Source organism: Aethalodelphis obliquidens, unplaced genomic scaffold (assembly GCF_003676395.1).
Source record: "Aethalodelphis obliquidens isolate GAN/ISIS:26980383/991018 unplaced genomic scaffold, ASM367639v1 scaffold1, whole genome shotgun sequence".
Taxonomy (NCBI): Eukaryota; Metazoa; Chordata; class Mammalia; order Artiodactyla; family Delphinidae; genus Aethalodelphis; species Aethalodelphis obliquidens.
This window is the reverse complement of record NW_020837945.1, coordinates 16,299,788-16,319,496: the sequence shown is the minus strand read 5'-3', so window position 1 is coordinate 16,319,496 and position 19,709 is coordinate 16,299,788.

Here is a 19,709-nt window from a genome sequence, read left to right as displayed (position 1 = left end):
TTAAGCTAAAACATCAATCTTAGAATTATTTATTCAGTAGAAATTCAATAGGACAAGTCATATTAATGAAATGGTGTGGCTACATGTTAGTTTAATCTTTAAAATCCCTTTTTAAAACTAACAAAAGCATTTTTCTAATTAATTCAAGTTAACTTGGTGATGAACCTCTGGTCCTTATGAACTACTCACTGGTAACCTTCCATCTTCAAATCTCCTGGTTTCTAAATCTACAATCAGAGAACACACTGAAGAAGGAGACTTAGATGTTATACATGTAGTGCAATTCCTTATATATTTAATTTTTAAAATCCAGTAGTGTCTATTGGACACTATTCAATTTACTAAATCTTGATAAAATGCACATAGAATGTTGGTGAGGATGAAAATTTCAGTTGTCAAAATAATTATTCTTTTCAGGCATGTGATACAAATAGTCATGTTCTCATGACACACACACAGACAAAACCTGGAAAAATTTGACAAATATTTGAATATTTAGTTCACTGAATACCAAGTATCTGCATATATAAACATACCTGTATATTTGTGCTTTTAGTTTCCATCTGTAAGTTTGGTGTAAAATATAATCTTAGCTTTTGAAATACATGCCCACAGTCATAGATGATAATTTTTTGATAATCATACCATCCCCTTCAGGCATAAGTTTTAGGGTAGGCACTTGGGGAAATGTGTTTAGTCTGTTTCAATTGAATATGTTTGCAAAAGAAGAAGATTTGGGAAATACATTTCAGAAATCATCAGTGCTTCATTGCCATCAGAACACAGAGAAAGGGCTTCCCTGGTGGTGCAGTGGTTGAGGGTCCACCTGCCGATGCAGGGGACATGGGTTCGTGCCCCGGTCTGGGAGGATCCCACACGACGCGGAGCGGCTGGGCCCATGGGCCATGGCTGCTGAACACAGAGAAATTCAACATGGCCCGAAACAAAGTATTAAGACAACCAATTTTATTTTATGTATCATGATATAATTAGTGAGTAAATTTAACTGAACATATAACATTAAAAATGATTGACTACTACTCCACTCCTTCCACGTGAAGTATGCCCCACTGATGTGCATATCAGCCAAGTGTCTCTGCTATGCCCTCATTCAGCCCTCAAGGGAGCATCGTGCTTAATCTGACTATTGAATTTGGAAGGTGAAACTAGACACAAGTTTCTCAGGCTCTTCCTGAACTGTCCATCCTGTAAGTATAAGGCCTGCAAGAAGCATGCACTCTCATCTGTGCATTTTTGCTCCATGTTTTAGAGGATCTTGTCCCAGTTGAGGAAGCTTGGGATTTTCCAGTCCTGCTGTTATTGGCCATCACATTCTACAAAAACAGATTTAGTAGTTTAACAAAAGGATAAAATTTGGTCAACGTCTTTTGTGGGTTTTTTGTTTTGTTTTATTTTCTTTTTATTGAATTTCACTTTATTATGCTGCACAGATACTGCTTACTTTTACACATTGAAAATTCCCAGCAACCCTGTGTCAAGCAAGATTATCAGTGCCATTTTTCCAACAACATCTGCTCACCTCATATCTCTTTGTCACATTTTGGTAATTCTTGTGTTATTTCAAACGTTTTCATTATTGTTATAATTGTTATAGTGATCTGTGATCAGTGATCTTTGATGTTAGAATTATAATTGTTTTGGCATTTTTTAGCAATAAACTATTTTTTAATTAAGTTATGTACATTGTGTTTTTAAATTTTTTTAAGTTTTTACTTTTATTGGATTTTTTATTGATTATTAACTATACTATTAACTATACTTAATCAACTATTAAGTATAGTTGATTTACAATGTCATGTTAGTTTCAGGTGTACAGAACAGTGATTCAGTTCCATATATATATATATATATATATATGTAAATATTCTTTTTCAGATTCTTTTCCCTTATAAGTTATTACAAAATATTGAGAGTAGTTCCCTGTGCTATACAGTAGGTCCTTGTTGGTTTTATACTTTATATGTAGTAGTGTGTAGAGTGATGGAGATCACTGCCACAGAACAGAATAAAGAAAAAAGAATGAAAGGAACTGAGAACTGAGGACATTTTTAGAGGTCTACATCTTTTGAATCATTTGTTTTTTTAATTGGTTCACGATTTATGTAGGTTATAAGAGTCCTATTTATTAGACCTCTTTAAGCCCAATATAAGATGTAATTTTAAATTGCCTTAAAAAAAGTTTGAGGCTCCCAAGAAACCTCAAGTTCATCAAAACATTTATGACTTTACAAATCTATATACATAAGCCAAAAAGACTCTACCTATATAAAAGGCTTCCCATGATTATAGTTTTTACATGGTCTTTTTTTCCCTTATGAAGAAATGCAGGTGGAAACTCAACCAATCTATATTTCTTCTTTATATGAATCATGATGAAAATGTGTGTTTTCATTTGAAACTATTATTATCAAAATCAGAACACATAGATCACATATTTAATATAGTCCTTTGTTGTTGTCTAATAAAAGATGGATAGGGGATTGATTTACAAGCTTTCTTAACTTCAGATTCGTTGCTTACCTCTACAGTCTGAACGTTTGTATCTCCCCAAAATTCATACCTTGAAATCCTAACCCACCAAAGTGATAGTATAATAGGTGGGGTCTTTGGGAGGTGATTAAGTCATGAATGTGGAATTCCCTCATTAGTGGAATTAGTGCCCTTATGAAAGAGATCTCACAGAGCTGCCCCCTTCCTACCATGTGAGAATATAATGAGAAGTCTGCAACCCAGAAGAGGGCCCTAACCCAATCATGCTGAAACCTGATCTCAAACTTCCAGTCTCCAAAACTGTGAGAAATAAATTTCTGTTATTTATAAGCCACCCAGTCTATGATATTTTGTTATAGCAGTCCGACAGGACTAATTCCTCTGCCAAGAATTCATAAATAATTAATGAAGGCCTATTTTGTTAATTATGTAAAGATTTGTTTTACTTGTGCTTTCTATTGCCATTTTTATGCAAAATAAATTGAAATAAGGATTAAGTGATTTCCAGTTAATCTGATCAATGTAGACTACCAAGCTTATTAACTCAGGTCAAAGAAGTAGATCCTGGTGGTCTGAATTGATCAAATGAGTAGAAATGAGTAGATGGTGAGTAGATAGTGAAATTTGTCTAACTACCTCTAAAGCCAAAATGGAAAGCTACTTAAATTAATAACATGTGTTTATATTTCTCAATATTAAGGTACTGTGGATACAGACTTGTGAAGCCACACTTCATAACCATATCAACGGAGGCTCACGTGGCACACACCTGTGGAATTTGGGACAACCTACATGCTTTCCATTCCGTATCATCTTCAAAGTCAAAAAGGACTCTCCCTGTACTATAAATGATTGGTCTCCTTTACAAAATGAAGAAAACCATGTTACTCTCCATAGTTAAAGAAAAAGGAATATTCATTTGGATAAACAAATAGAAAACTAAGAAACCTAAAAAGTTTAATGACTATATGCCATTGGGAATGCAATTCTGTTTCACTGTGTTTTATTTGAACATCTTGATTACAAGGTCTTTTTTTTTTACCTCCATAACATAAGGAAATATTTATAGCATCCTGAACAACTGACCTGCAATTTCAACAGTCACTCAGCATGCACTCTCAATATTCACCTATTTAATTCACTCACATATTCATTCAAGAAATGGTACTATTCATGAAGCTAGGAACACAGTGATGAACAACACGAAATTCCTAACCTCAAGTTTTATTCTCTTTGGAGGAAGCAAAACAGCCAAACAACACATCTCAGTAAGCATAAAAAAAAATGATATAAAAGAAATATATGTACAGGGGACTACAGAAGCATAGAAAAGGGACTGAACCCATTTAGTGGTAGGGACCAGAGGAGGGGAGGTAACAGTTGATTTTGATTTTGAAGGATAAGTAGAAGAATAAGTAGGAGAGAGCTAGGCATGTGAGGGAGAGAGTAGTCATTGCATGTGGTGATAATAGTATGAACAGAGCCCAGAAGAATAAGAGTGTATTTGAGGAATTACAAATAGTTCAATCTTGGAGAGGTAGGTAGGGAGCAGCACTTTATGTGCTGAGCAGGTTGAACTTTATTCTGAAGGTAATTTAGAGCCAATGAGCATTGGAATAATTGACAGGCTTTGACAGTGGACTGGGAGTGTAGGCTGAATGAGGGCACGGGGTCTATGATGACTGGTAGCTTCTTCTATGGCAAACTGAGCAGTGGTGTTTCCTTTAATTGAGATGGTATACAGAGAGGAAGATCTTTGCAGGAGGGAATGACTTCAATTTTCAATGTGTTGCTTTAGAGATGTTGGAGAGTCATTCATGTGGAGATGTTATCCAAGAACATGTTTATACTAGTCGAAAGCTCAAGAATGAGATTGAAGCAGAAAATCAGCCTCATTCAAAGACCCAAGAAAGGATTCAATTTCAGAAAGCTAACTTAAGGGTGTCACAAATTCACATTTGATGCACAAAATTTCTCTCACGGGTCTGCATTTTATTTTATTGGAAGCCATTCCTTCAAAGTTCTCAGAAAAGTGGTAAGTTTGCAATAGTTCATTTAGGAGATTAATTTGTCCTAAATGTCCCCTGATGTTGCCAGGGGAAAGCCATTCTGAAAACACCTTCTTTTGAGAGTCTCCAGAATGGTGGTCCTTTGTAGTGCCAAGTATGGGGTAGAGGACTGGGAAGATGCACTGGGATACAGCAGACAATGAGACAGATAAGGTCCTGCTGTCAGGAAGCTTACGTTCTAGAGGGGAAATGGTGACAAAGCAAGTAAACGCAATTAGCAAGATGATTAACAATTATCAAATGAGGGAATAAGGGGAGGCATCTCTTGGAAGAGATGTTTAAGAAGAAACCTAAGTGTAAGAATGGGATAAGAATCACAAAGTAAGCGAGGAAAGAGCTCAGGCATATAAAGGGGATATTGGAAAGATGCTGAGCTGGTGGACCCTAGGACTCCCCAACAAGACTAAGCACTTACAACTTCATTCCCTGACATAATGTATGCACTGTGACAGAAAACTATACCTTTTGTAGAAATTAACAACAGCCAAACTGTTAAAGGCAGAAAATCCATCTTTTCTCCAACAGTTGACTATGCTATTTTAAGCATTGAGAAGAACCCTGTCAAGACTGGCGAAAATGGTTGGGAGCCTCAATTACATTGACCCACAAAAAAACTCCCTAATCAGAGTTACACATGGCACTTTCCCAGTTAGCATGACATTCTTAGAAACATTCTCCTCCAAGTCAGGTATTTTTCCAAAGAGGTTATCACTGAAAATTTCCCCACACTTGCCAAACCAAGGACTAATGACAGAAGTTTGGGTTTAGTTTTTGGGGGTTTTCCCATTATTTTTGCTCTGTAACATTCTTTAGTCTCTCAATTTCTTTACTCTCTCTAAATATCACTTATTATGTACTATGTGCATGTGTAATAGTACATGTGGTAGGCAGAACCCTAAGATGACCCTCCACAGTTTCAGGCCCTTGATATACACACACAGTCTACCAGTTATTCAATCAAACTCCAATCTACATGCTGCTGCAATGAGATTTTGCAGATGTAATTAAGGACACAAATCATTAAATTTTAAGATAAAGGATTACCAAGGTGGCCTGATTTAATCACATGATACTGTTAAAAGCAAACAGTTTTCCCTGATTGATTGCAGAAAGAAAAGTAGTCAGAGATTCAAAGCGTAAGAAAGATTTGATGCATGGTTGCTGCCTGAAATGGCCATGTGTCAAGAAACTTGGAGAAACCCAGACAGTTGAGAGTAATTTCTGATCAACATCTACAAGGAAAATTGAGAACTCAACAACCAGTGAACTTATTGAGGACTCCAACCCCAACCAACACCTTGATTGCAGCCCTGAGCAGAGAAACCATTGAAACCATGCCCAAATTTCTGACCTACAGAAACTGTGAGATATTAAACTGGTGATGTTGTAAGCCACTAAATTTATGCTGACTTGTTTTGCACCAATGGAAAACAAACACAGTGCAGAAGAAAAACAATAAAAAATGAGAAATCCATCTTCCTCTTTTTAGCAAGAAGTTTTGTCCATAGTTTGTCATCTTATGTGTAACAGAATTTAGATAATTTATAGTTAATACTTTTCTGGTGTTAATTTATTTGGTCTTTGGGCAGGACAGAGGTGCAGGATGGGAAAGACAGTACACTGTCTCTTCTTTTTAGAACTGGGTGACTATAACTTATGATAAAAGCCAGTTTGCCAAGAAAAAAATTTAAATGTAGCAAGAATATTTCAGAGAACAGTACCAGCCTGCCCTAGTAGTACCAAATGTAAGGGAAAATAAAGAGAGACTAATTGGAGTTCATGAAGACAGAAAAGATACCTGCCTTGGGAATGAGTGTTTTTTTATTGACAGTAAAAGATCCAGCTGTGGGAAATTATGACAGTAACAGAGAAGCAGGTTAAACAAGTCTTTGTTGCCCTCAAAAATCCTTCCCCTGACGTAAATTGTGCTTCGTTTGTCCTTTCAATGCCATCACAGAAGGATTAAACCATATCATATTCTTAATGCCAGGAAACTTAGGACAAACCATTAGCAAGCCATTCCTTTAAAACAGCTGCTATGTTTCCAGTCTTTATAATTTTATTTAACTTCCTGGAAAGAATAACATATACAAGTCTGCATCTTCCAAACTCCTATGTTTGGGCATTTTGAAATGTTTAAGTAAATGTTAGAATAGTTTTAATAAAAATGGGCCAAACTCACCTTCTTTTACCCACAGTATTTAAGAGTGTTTCTATATCACTATATCACTTAAAGAATTGTTCTGGAGAAAAAAAATTATATGTCAAAATATTTTCATATTTCAATGATATTTTTTATTTTATTTATTTTTTTTTGCAGTACGTGGGCCTCTCACTGTTGTGGCCTCTCCCGTTGCAGAGCACAGACTCCGGATGCGCAGGCTCAGCGGCCATGGCTCACGGGCCTAGCCACTCCGTGGCATGTGGGATCTTCCTGGACCGGGGCACGAACCCATGTCCCCTGCATTGGCAGGCGGACTCTCAACCACTGAACCACCAGGGAAGCCCCAATGATATTTTTTAAATAGTGATATGATAGTTCAATATATTGGATTATGTTATTTTAACTACCTATTCTTAGAACACAGATTAGCTAATGAATATATTTATGGATGCTGAGAGGATCCAGACCACCTGGCCTGTTTATCACTATGGCCTTGAACAGGTAAGGCAACTGAAGCCCAGGAAACATCAACGACTCTCCTATGATACCATGGTGGCAATGGCTGATGAAGAAAATATTTTTAGGTGAAAAATTGTGTTTAAAGAAGCAGAGTAAAATTTCTTACCTGTGTGTTCTGTTTACATTAAACACAACTTGTATCTGTTCCCAACAATTCAGCTTGGAGCAGGACTATATGGAAGGCAGTGACCTCACTCCCAAGTAGAAGAGAATCAGGCAGCAAGATGCCAGTTCCACCTGGAATCTATATCGGAGCAGCGTGGGCAAACATTTTCTGTAAATGGCCAGATAGTATATAGTTTTGACTTCAAGGACCAAGAAACAAAAATATTATATAAATTACTTATTCAACAAGAGAGAAAACAAATGTCCATAAAGTTTTTATTGATGAAATTCAAAATACAGTAATAATTGAGTATATTTTTTGATAATATATGTCTACTAATGAAAAAAATGGAATTCTTCTCATTTCAGTTAATGAAGTTCAAGTTCACAGGTAAAAATTCTTCCTAGGTTGTGGGCCATAGTATATTCTCCCCTGTTTTTGAGTGTGGCACTGTATAGCACTATCCAAATGTCCTCCCATATAGCCCCAGGAAAATCTGTGCCAGATTTCTTAAGAGAGGCGGTGTAAGATGTAATATTCTTAGGGAAATAAGCCCTTATTAATATAAGGCTGATAAGCAAAAACAGCAGTTGTGGTACCACTGAAAGAGGTCACAGTCTAGCAAATTGACAATGGAGCTGATGGGACAGCAAGAAGACCTTGACCATGTCAAGAATATATGCATGATCAAGGGGCTCTGGGAGAATGAGTCCTTGGCCCAGCCTCCTTTTGTGTAGATATTTTTAAGGCAAAACCTTTAAAATTGTTCTCATGTTATACAATTGTCCTTTGATTGCCTTCCTCCAAGGCAGTGTGCCCTGGATGAGAAAGGTCACATATTCACATTTTTATACCAGTTATGTCTGTTCTCAAACTTTGAGTCTTTAATGCTGAGATTCTCCTGCTTGTCTCAAATCTTGTTCATTCCGTCCTAATTCTTTAGAGGTGATCGGTTTTCTAAGAAAGAAAGAATTGGTTCACAAGGTCAGATATTTTTAAAGTTTTTTTGGAAATGAGGGTCAGAGAACAATGTGGGATTTGGGGGAAGAGGGAACCCAGACAGGGAATGTTCACTTACCAGGCACATATTTGCTGAATGGATGTTCCAGAACTCGTGTGTCATGCCATTAATGGACATGACACTGATGGGATGCAATAAATCTCCAGAGTCCAGTGGGGAGCTAATGTTGCAGTCCCAGAAAAGTTGCTAAATAAAAGTGTGGGAAGATTCTACAGATAAATTTTATTTCTAGCAGGAGTTGTTTTTTTACTGGAGTTGGTCAACACAATGCAACTGCCACTATCCTCATGAACAGTATTGGCTTTGAGGATACCTTTGGGATCCCTGAGTGATCACAGAACCTGTGTTCACTCAAGGCATTGGTTGCCAGGTATAGAATGTGAACGGAGCCCATAACTGACTCTGCATCACTTTCTCTGTCTCCCTCGTCATAAACCTAACACATTCTTCTACCATATGAAACTGGGAAGGCTTTGTCAAGAATGAAAGGTATAAGAATTCACCTGACTAGCAACTAACAGATTGTTAGCCTGCTGAAATTTCATGGAGATGGTCAAAAGACACCAGACTTATAGATCAAAGAGAAAAACCTTCATTACTCAAGGCACAGAAAGGAGGATGGGCTTCACACTTTCCCATGTGGATGCTGCACACACAGTAATTTTGCACCATAGGTGAGCAACCCTTTACTTATGAAACCCCATTTTTTTTATAACGAGCTGCAGGCAAACTGTTCGACCATTGCTCCAGAGGAAAACATTGCCCATATTAAACTGAACAGTAAGCAAATCTGCCTTCTGCTCCAGAGAGAGAAGCTCTCTCTATCTTGTAAGGCTATTTGCTCTACAGACATCTTTGAAAAGGTCACCTGGAATGACGAAAAGATCATCAGCGTCTCTGTTTGCAAGACATGCAGAAATATAAGGGACCCATGGAGAATTGTCTCCCAACAGACCCAGACTTGCTTAAATTAAGCAATGTTCCATTTATTCCTTAACTGAACTTCCAGATAATAAATAAATTGTATCTAACTAGTTCTTGCTTTCCCCCTACTTCTAATCACACCGACATTAGTTGAACAGTCAGAAAATGAGCAATCATTTACTGAACATCACTTTAAGATGTGTCTTTATTCCTACACAGCTCAAAGTCTTTAGGAGAAATGTTGAGTGAGTCATGACTTCTAACCACTCCAAAACAAGGGTACCTGAGCCAAGCTACTCTGACTTCTTGGATTCAATTTTTGCTTACATCTTATATGTCACTGAGTGCTTGTCACTGACAAGCACTCAGTGACATAGCCTCACATAACAGAGAATGTTGAGAAATGAGTCCATTGCCTGGAATAATACTAGGGTTATGATACTAAGGAAGAAAATGAATATGAATATGGTGTGCAATTAACACACAAGAAGGAAATTTTTAAAAGCTGACAGGATGATACATTTTGGGGAAATTATTCTGCTGGTACAATACTAGTTTTCCCCCAAATAGGAATTGGGTATTCCTGTTGTGTTAGATAATTATTTAACCAAACCACCAGAAGTTAGAAAATTAGGTTAGATCATGCTTACTCATTCCATTAAACAGAAAAAAAAAATTAATCTTACTTCAGCATTTTCACATGCCATTATGTGGTAGCTGTCATGTAGTGTAATTTGAGAGTATAAGCAATTGCTTTAAAATTAAAGCAAGACCAATATTTTTATAGATTATACTTTGTTTAGTGTTATTATAACTCAGTGGCTATATTTCCCTTTGCTGTATAATATATCCTTGTTGCTTATCTGTCTTATGCATGGTAGTTTGTATCTCTTAATCCCATACCCCTATCATGCCCTTCCCCCTTCCCTTTCCTCACTGGTAACCACTCATTTGTTCTCTATATATATGAGTCTGTTTCTGTTATTTTATACACATTCATTTTATTTTTTAGATTCCACATATAAGTGATAACATGGAGTATTTGTCTTTCTCTGTCTGACTTACTTCACTAAGCATAATACTCTCTGGGTCCTTCCACATTGTTTCAAGTGGCAGAATTTCATTCTTTTATGGCTGAGTAGTATTGCATTGTATATATGTATATATACCACATTTTCTTTATACATTCATATGTTGATAGACACTTACATTACTGGTTATGGTAAATAATACTGCTAAGAACATTGAGACATATGTATCTTTTTGAATAAGTGTTTTCACTTTCTTTGGATATATTCCCAGAAGTGGTATATACTGGACCATATGGTAGTTCTATTTTTACTTTTTTGAGGACCCTCCATGCTGTTTTCCACAGTGGCTGCACCAGTTTACACTACCATCAACAATGTACGAAGATTCTTTTTTCTCCACATCTTTGCCAAACATTCTGTCTTTTCACCAATGAACTGGAGAAGATAAATACCTTCTTCTCTCCTTATTATCTATATCATTCAGATGAGAAACAAAAACAGAGACTTAGGGAAAACAATCAAGCATATAAGTTTGAGATGGTTCCAGGACCTAACCTGAGCCTTTGGTTCCATATTGATTGTTCTTTCCTTTCCATCACCCATTCATTGCATGCTGTCCTTCAGCCTCTCAACAAAAATCTAAAATTGTTTTCTCCCTCTGATGAAAAATAAGTCTTCCTCATAGAATTGTGTCTTGATTGGTTTTGAAATTGCACATTGCTTTGTAAGTGACCTGAGAATAGAAATTAACTTTGTCTTTGGGGGTTCAAAGATTGGGGATACCACCAGGACCTTCCTGACTGAAATGACCACTATAAGGACAATCTATTACTCAATTTAAATAATTACTGGGGTGGTAGACAGTCTAATAAAAGTTGAATTTTTCCCTTCAGAAATTCAGCATATATAACTCTGGTAGAGGAGGTGGCAAATTTGTGCCTTGATTATTATTGTCAGAGAATCCACTGACAGAAATTCTTATTGATGGGCTGGATAGTTTGAGACCACAAGGAAATGAGAGAAAATGATGATTTATTAATAGAAAAATTTCAGAAAGAAAGGGATAAGTTCAAGTATCTGTTATGTGGAATAAAATAATGGTATTTGAGAAATAGTCATCAAAGTTACTATGCTTAACTTTATCAGACAAAGGCCAAAGGGATTGACTATGTAAATTTCATTCTTGATGGGGGCCAGTTGGACTGAAGTCTTTTGGGAAAATGGAGGACTGGGGAAAATAATACATTTTTGTCAAATTTAGAATTGAGACTGACAAATTTGACTGTAATTTGAGGGGGAGGCACTTAGAATTCAGATGTGCAAGTGAAAAAATAATGTGGGGTCACAGTTGATTCAAGTTTTTAGAAATAAAGTGTAGAATTACACTTATGCAACACATGAATGTTTGTAAAGTTCTGTGGATAAATGCACTTTGATGTGAGTCAATTACATTTATTCTAACAATTATTCCAGTGCAATTAAGAATTCTTAACAATTAAGAATCAGATGTAAGACATAATAAAATGAACATTTAGGTAATGCTGGATGTGTGTGTTCAGAAACTTGAACTGTATATGTTTCTTAAGACCTTTATAAATAGAGTTGTTGTACTAAATTAGATCTTCTCTCAGATGCATTGGACAGAAGCACATACAACTCCTGAATTTTCCTGAACTGGTAGAAGCACTTGTAGCTGCTGAAGAAAAGACAGTGTGGGGTACTCTGTACTAAGATCCCAAAGACTTGACTTTGAATTCAGGCTCTCCCATCTGTTAGATAGGTGCCTTTGCACCAGTTAATAAAACTCCCTGAGTTTAAATTTCTTTATCGTTTTACCTAGATAGCATGTATCACTAAAGGGTACTGATGTGATAATTAAAGGAGATCATTTCCCTAAGTAAAACGTGTTGGCAGGCAATAAGCTCTATATCAGCCAGAGTTCCAGGAAACAAATGGTAAACTCCAACAGGGTCACAGGGAAAAGTTAAATGAAGTGACTACTTACAAACAGTGGGCAGGGTTAAAAGAAATAAAAAAAGAACACTGAAATACCCCAAGCAAGAAAAATGAGGAGCTAGAACTGAAGTAGGAAGTAAGGACGCAGTTTTCAGAACCCAGAAAGCTGTAGCTTCCATCATAGGTATAGAAGTGACTGCTTGCCTAGAAACTGGTGGCCTGAAGTAAAAGTGAGAAAACAGTATTTTCCTGCTTCCCAGCAGGAAGATGGCTGAGGGAATCGGCATCCCATGCTCTCTTCTACCATCTTTAGATTCCTCATTGGAAACTCCCATTGGCTGAGCTCATCCAGAAATCAGAAAGCAAGGGTGCTCAGGGCTTACTCATCACAGAAGTCACAGGAGGAGAAGAAAGAGAAGTAAATTATAGTTGCTGACCCAATTCTAAAGAAATTTTGTTGCCCCCAGCTCATAGATACTATTAGGATCGGAGTCCACCATTAAATGGAGGAAAGTAAATAGGCTATACAATATGGCTGTCATTGTGTCTCCAACACAGCCAGCCACCTTGCTTGTGTCACATACACACTTCAAACTCAGGAATTTGGAAACAGAGGCAACTGTATACAAACATAGAGAAGAGCAGGAGGTAGAGGAGTATTTGGTAGGGCCCACCTTCTCTTGGGTGCAATCCCATATTTTAAGGAGGCAAGACCTGTACAATTATGAACTTTGATGATTGATTAGCAACTTGTCAATGGAGCAAACTCCATGACTTTTTGTGTATTGTTTATTTTGTATCATAGGTTTGTTTTTCCAATTATAGCTTCCATTTCTTGAGTACTTAACTATGTGCCAGGCAATAAGCAATCTATGTATTTTTTTCTTAATCCTCATAAAACCATATTAAGTACAATTAAGACAATTTCAAAATAAAATGCACTTGACTGACCTTAAAGCCATACGCTTCACTTGAATGTTGTTGGACTGAATCAAGTCACAAGTAAATTATCAGCCTCCCCACCCACACCCACAGAAGATTTATTTTAACAGAAGAGACAGTGAGTTTCATTGCAAAATGTACCTCAAATCTACTCTTTCCACAAAGCCAATGTCATCACACCAGACTGTAGTTGCAGGAATCTTTCTTTTTTCATTCCTTGATTCATTTTACTTATGAAGCATTAACTGAACACTGATCCTGTGCCAGGAGATGTTGGGCCCTGGGGTCCCTGGGGCATAAAGATAAACGTGTCTCAAGCCCCGTTTATAGAGGGGCGCAAACCTGAAAGTGCATGCACAAATGTGTGGTATTTAAGTCCGTGTTGGGGCATGCCCAGAGGTTATTCCTTACATCCCCACCCCCTCACTCCCACACACAAATGTGGTGATGTGAACTGAGCTCTATGTTGTCTTAAATTTAGCATCACACATTATATTCAGACTATTTTTGTTGCAAGTAATGAAAGTCCTATGCAAATTATCACAAGCTTAAAAGAGGAATTCACAGCTCCTGTAGCTGGGAATACCACTGATATAACTCATGAGATGGAAGGGGGACATGCAGAAACTGAGACTCTTTTCAGCTTCCACCTCCTTACTCTGGTTTTTATTGGTTTCTTTCTGTAGGCAGGTCCTCCCCATCTAGCTGGAAACATGCTTGCCAGCAACCCAGTTTCACATCCTCCTAAATGAAAAAGATAGTTTCTCTTTACATGTTGATATGTTAACTGGAAAAAAAAATCACTCTAGTTGGCCTTACAAGGGACATATGGCAACCCCTAGACTATTTGGGCAAGGTCTGTATGACCTGTGGACAAGAGACCCACAGGAGGTTGAGAGGCAAGGCAGAATGGACTTGTCAGTGCTTATGACCAGAAGAAAGATGCAGATATTCTGAGAACACAGTCCACTAGGATCACTCAACGTCTGAAAGCCATTATACTATATAAATGTTTTTGCAAAATGAAACGTTATACATTAGGCCATCATGACTCACATTTTGTCCACTGTACAAAAGTCTAGAAATGGTAGAAACTAGAAAGATTGAAAACCTATTTTAGGGATAAAATATACTAAGTAGGAGGGCATGATCTATTTCCATTCTTGTTCAAATCACTTCTATAAGAAGGAGTATATATGTTTTTACTCTTGTCTGGTTCCACTACAGTCTGGCATGTAAACTATGCCACATCTTATATATTGTGAACCAGAGGCCCTGCTCTTTTTTATTACCTTAGACTTTGAGAAATCAACAATCACAAGTGCCTCTATTATTTTTCTCTGTTCAAAAGTTCTGTACACTATGCCTAAGGAATCCAGTTTGGGATATATCCCTACAAGCCACAGGTTCTTTCCTGCCAGAGGATCAGGAAGAGGAGGGTGGGGGGTGAGAGGTGATCAAGGGACAGGATTGGTGGTGACAGAGCTTAGAGCAATCACAACTTTCTCTTCACCATTTAGTTTTCTGTTTTCTTTCCCTGTGCAGATCTATCTCCACTACTACTTATGTTAAAGAAACACAAAGGTACTCATGATTTCCTTGGATAGTTTTTAATGTGAATTAGCTCATTAATAAATCATCTGTCTTTCCTTTCTCCCTCTATCATTACATAACTTATGCAGCCATGAAACAAAATAGAAACATTTGTGTAGACATGACAATCATTTATGCTTTATTTCTCACATAAGTGTAGTTATCCCATTTTTATCATCAAAAATGTATAATATTGAGAGCAAAAAGAAAGAGGAAAAGAAAGAATGTAAATGAGGGGAGGTGTGTCCTTTCTCATTTGCATTTATGGATCTCTTATCATCCTCATCACCCTACCAAACCTTGGTTTATGTAACCATTTTCTAATGCCAGCATTTTCTACTTTCTAATGATAAATATTCATCTCCTATCTTCTGACCTCTTCTAATCTGCCCCCTTGCAACTAGGGAGACCTAGGGCAGAAACTATGAATGACTTTTTATGTAATTTAATAAAGAATCCAGGAACACTTTGGAGGAGTCCAGAATTCATTGAAACTAACAGTATTTGCAGATTTGAGTTCTATTTCAGTATAATCCATATTCTTTGGAATATCTTAAACCTAGTCTAATTTTTTGCACTGTAAAGGCCTTGTTCACCAGAGAAAGTACTGTATAATAAATAGCAAGGAAAGAGTACAGGGCACATGTGCAGTCATAATTCAGAAAAGAGAAATCACACTATTGTAACAGCACAAATGAGGTCATTGTTGTGCCAGGGCCGTAAGAGTCAGCATGCTCAAGGTGATAGCCACCAGCCCTTGATCAGCAATTTCCAGTTAGTCAGACTCATGGCCAAGGACAGAGGGCAAACCATGAAACACATATCAGCAATAAGTCAGGAGCAGAATAATGGAAAACTTAAAAAAAAAAAAAAAACTCTACTTGGAAACCAGAGATAAAACCAGGAACACAGGTCACAGTTGAGAGAAATGAAGCTAAACGTGGAGAAACCATGGAGGAGCTGAGTCACAGACCAAAGAACAAAAGCCAGGGCACAGAGCATGGAACACCATGAGTCAGCCATCCTCTGGAAAACGAGCAAGGAAAGAGCTGCCCTTGGGAGGTGCTGTATAGCTCTGCTTCTGAGTCTTAACTTAGCAGTGACCTGGGGCTGCTTTTGGACCTGCCATCTGATACTTGAGAGTCTAGTGGACACAAGGACCCCCAGGAGAAGTAGCTTTAAAAGAATTCAGATCCCACCAAAAGAAGGAGGGCTATTATTCCAAAATGTGTTCATGTAATAAAGAAATAAAATCTGAGAGCAGACATTGTATGCTTTCTAATCTTTTCAATTTAAAGTATGTCTTATGGCCCAGAATGTGGTCTATCTTGGTGAATGTTCCATGTGAGCTTGAGAAAAAAATATGTGTATTCTGCTGATTTTGGATGAAGTAGTCTATAGATATCCATTATACTCAGTTGATTGGTGGTGTTGAGTTCAACTATGTTGAAGGAAGGAAGGGAGGGAGGAAGAAGGAAGGAGGGAGAGAGGGAGGAAGGAAGGAAGAAATTGAGGGGGCAGATGGGGCCAGATGGTAGCAAACTAGACTGCCAGGCTGAGGACTTAAGTGAGCAAATTCACACCCTGAAGTTTCTTTGGGAGAGTAGAATAACCTCATATAAGCATAATTGTGTACATTAAAAAAGAGATTTTCTGTTGTACTCTGAACCTCATTTACATTTAAAATGTCTGATTTAATTGTTGCACAGTAATATTTAAAAATCTCATAACATAGTAGAATTCATAAATCCTATAAAATGCTATGATAATGAAAAGCTAAAACAATTGGTAAAGAAAATAATCTTTTTCCAAAATTTCCCAAACTTGCTTCCTCAAGTTATTATGTATTAATAAATATATAATTAATAATTAAAATATATTCTTATACATATGTATGTGGATGTGTATTCCAGTAAGTTTAAGAAACACTAGGAAAATACTTAACAGATTTCTTTTCTTCAGAACTAATGTTATTTACATCTCCCAAAATGGGATCTATTTACATCCTTCTCCCAAATTGTTTGACCCTGTACAATTTGTTCTTGAAATACCTGGAGACATCTTTCCTGGAGCTAGTATTCATTGAAACATCAGTTTGAAAGATTCCATTTTAGTTTACTGGTTTGTTCCTAAGAAACCAAGCAGTTTGACTGATTCTGTTCACTGAATGGGACCATTTGGAATAAAGGAAGCATTCAGGGGCAGAATCCACCATCTCAAAATTGCCAAAATCTTGGTATTTTTCCTCAGAAAATGGTTCATGCATAGTACATAAAATGTCTTGTGGAGGGAATGATTTCTTGCTTTCAGGATTCTGAAGGCACATCAGGATCTTTTGTCCTCTTGTTGTAATTACTTTCAAATTCCATTTTAAAAGCTACTTCTTAACAGGTGGCCACATAAGTTTATGTACCTTATGCAAAGAGTATATTTTCAGACACTGAAAAATCAAGAACTGTGATATAAGCCTTGGACTGCATCTTGGTTTTCTTTTAACCTCAGTCATGAATCAATGAATTGTGCTGATCCTTGAAATCCAGATTTACAAAATGGGTCTAATAATCCCTATTATTCCGCTAAAGTGAGTCAAGGAGGTGAACGTTTCTGTAAACTGTTTAGCTCTTTGCAGACGTAAATGGTACCAACCAGTAACTTTTGTTATAAACAATACATTTAGCACCCTTATTAAACTGAGTAGCTTAATCATTGAAATAGTTTATTCACCTAAAATTGCATACTCTTTGGGTGTATATCTACATCAAAACCAAGGTCACATAAATAAGAAAGATATAAGTCAAAATCCCCATAGATTGTCAATTGAACTTAAGTCACATTGTGTAGACCTGCTTAGGTACCAGGACAACTCGTGCATTTACCTATAATCTCTTGAATAAAAAAAAAAAAAAAAAAAACCAGGAAAATTTCCCCTTAAGGTTGCATTATTCACATCATCTCATAAATATTTCATGTAACTGATTCACTTATGCTGTTAGTTCTAATTTCTTGTCGACCTCATCCCTCTATAAAACCGTGACTGGGAATAAAGGGAGAGGATTGGATATAATGTCTGTGACACAAAATATGGACTCATATTTGACCTAGGCACAGATTCTGAGTATTTTTATATTACTCTGCAAATTAAAAGCATGCTGTTGACGCACATAGTTAATAAATCAACATGAAATATTGGATTCCTTCCCTAGTTGTCCTCTTTATCAGGGTTTCTAATAGAAATTCCCATATTCCAAACTCAGCTCATTGAGACCTCAAATCTGAACTTAATCATTGAACTATAGCCATTGTTAAAAATGTCACAGGTGAATGTTAAAAACTGGTACTAGAAGAAAGATCTGTTCCCCAGGCACTTTTATCTGATTTCTAAAAATGTACTTGATGGGTTTTTGGGTTTTGTTTTGCCTTTTCAGATGACTCTTGAGAAAGAAAAACTGTCAACATTTACAGCAAGAATTTAAAAACAAACTGAGCAAGACACCAACACAGGGTCTGAACCTACTCATTGGCTAAAAAAGTAAACCATTCCTCCCCTCCCCACCAAAAATGAGTAATTAGAAAATAAGTTTCAATCAAAACTTAATCTATATGTTTTCTAAAGCTAGGAAAATAAAACAAAACCAGAAGATCCAAATATTTTGCAAACACAATCTAGACAGTTCATTTGCTTCAAGTCCCTGATTTATAGACATTATAAACAATTGGGCAAAGCAATAGACTGCTGGAGCTTCTTCAAAAGAATGATGCAAATAGCAGGAAGAAAATTAATAAGCAACAGATGGACACATGAGCATTCTGTGTAACTGGCTGTGAGTACAGCATGTGCTGTTTTGTTTGTGCATGTGTCTCTTTGACACATGCAATATTTGTATCTGTAGATATCATACAAAAAATCACCATCACCAAAGAGGCTTGGATTTTATCAGTAACTATAATTTTAACAGAAGTGAGAAAGACAAGTACTCAGAGTGAGAAAATATATATTTCCTCTCAACAGAATACCCCATTTCCTCCAAAACCAAACAACTTATGGATAAAAAAAACAATGGTTTGCCAAAGAATCAACTGATGCCTGCAGTCATGAGGTAGTTTTTAAATGTGCAAATCAGTTCCATCCACGGGTTCATCTTTGTTTCAAAGCATTTGTTTCTGATGTATTGAGGGGAATTTTCCAAATGAAAGTCTTCTTAATGACTGGGAATATGTTATACCTCCACTCTCTGTCCAAACTTTCACCTTTTCCACGTCCAGTTGCTTATAAAAGTGATATAGAACTAAGAGAGATGCAGCTTAGGTTGAAAAAATAATCAGATTGAATATTCTTGTCTCCATTTAAAAAAAGGTTGAAGACTGTTGTCTTTTTATTCTTCATTCATAAATTCTAAAAAATACACAGTAAGTGCCAACTGGGCACAAGGTACCTGGAGCTGAGGGCATAAGTATCAGTTCCTATTTTCACAGAATTTGCAATCCAGCTAATAAAACCTAAAGATAAAAATATATTGAATAGACATAAAAATATGAACTAACATTTATTTAAAATACATATATATATACATATAATGTATACATATTCAATAAATTAGTCTGACATCCATCTACCAAATAGTCTTACTAATTCATTTAATGTACTCTTTCAAATATTTATACATTATTTACTCAGCAAGCATGTATTCATATCCCATGCCCAGATGCCACCATCTTCAAACCTGAGGTAGATCTAAAGAGGAAAAAGTATCATTGCTTTGAAAAGTTCAAAGTCAACTAAGTGAGACAAACAGGCAAACATTTACTAACACAATGTGGTAAGTACCAAGCACATAGTAGCTATTGAAAAGGAAACACGTTCTTGCTGTAACAA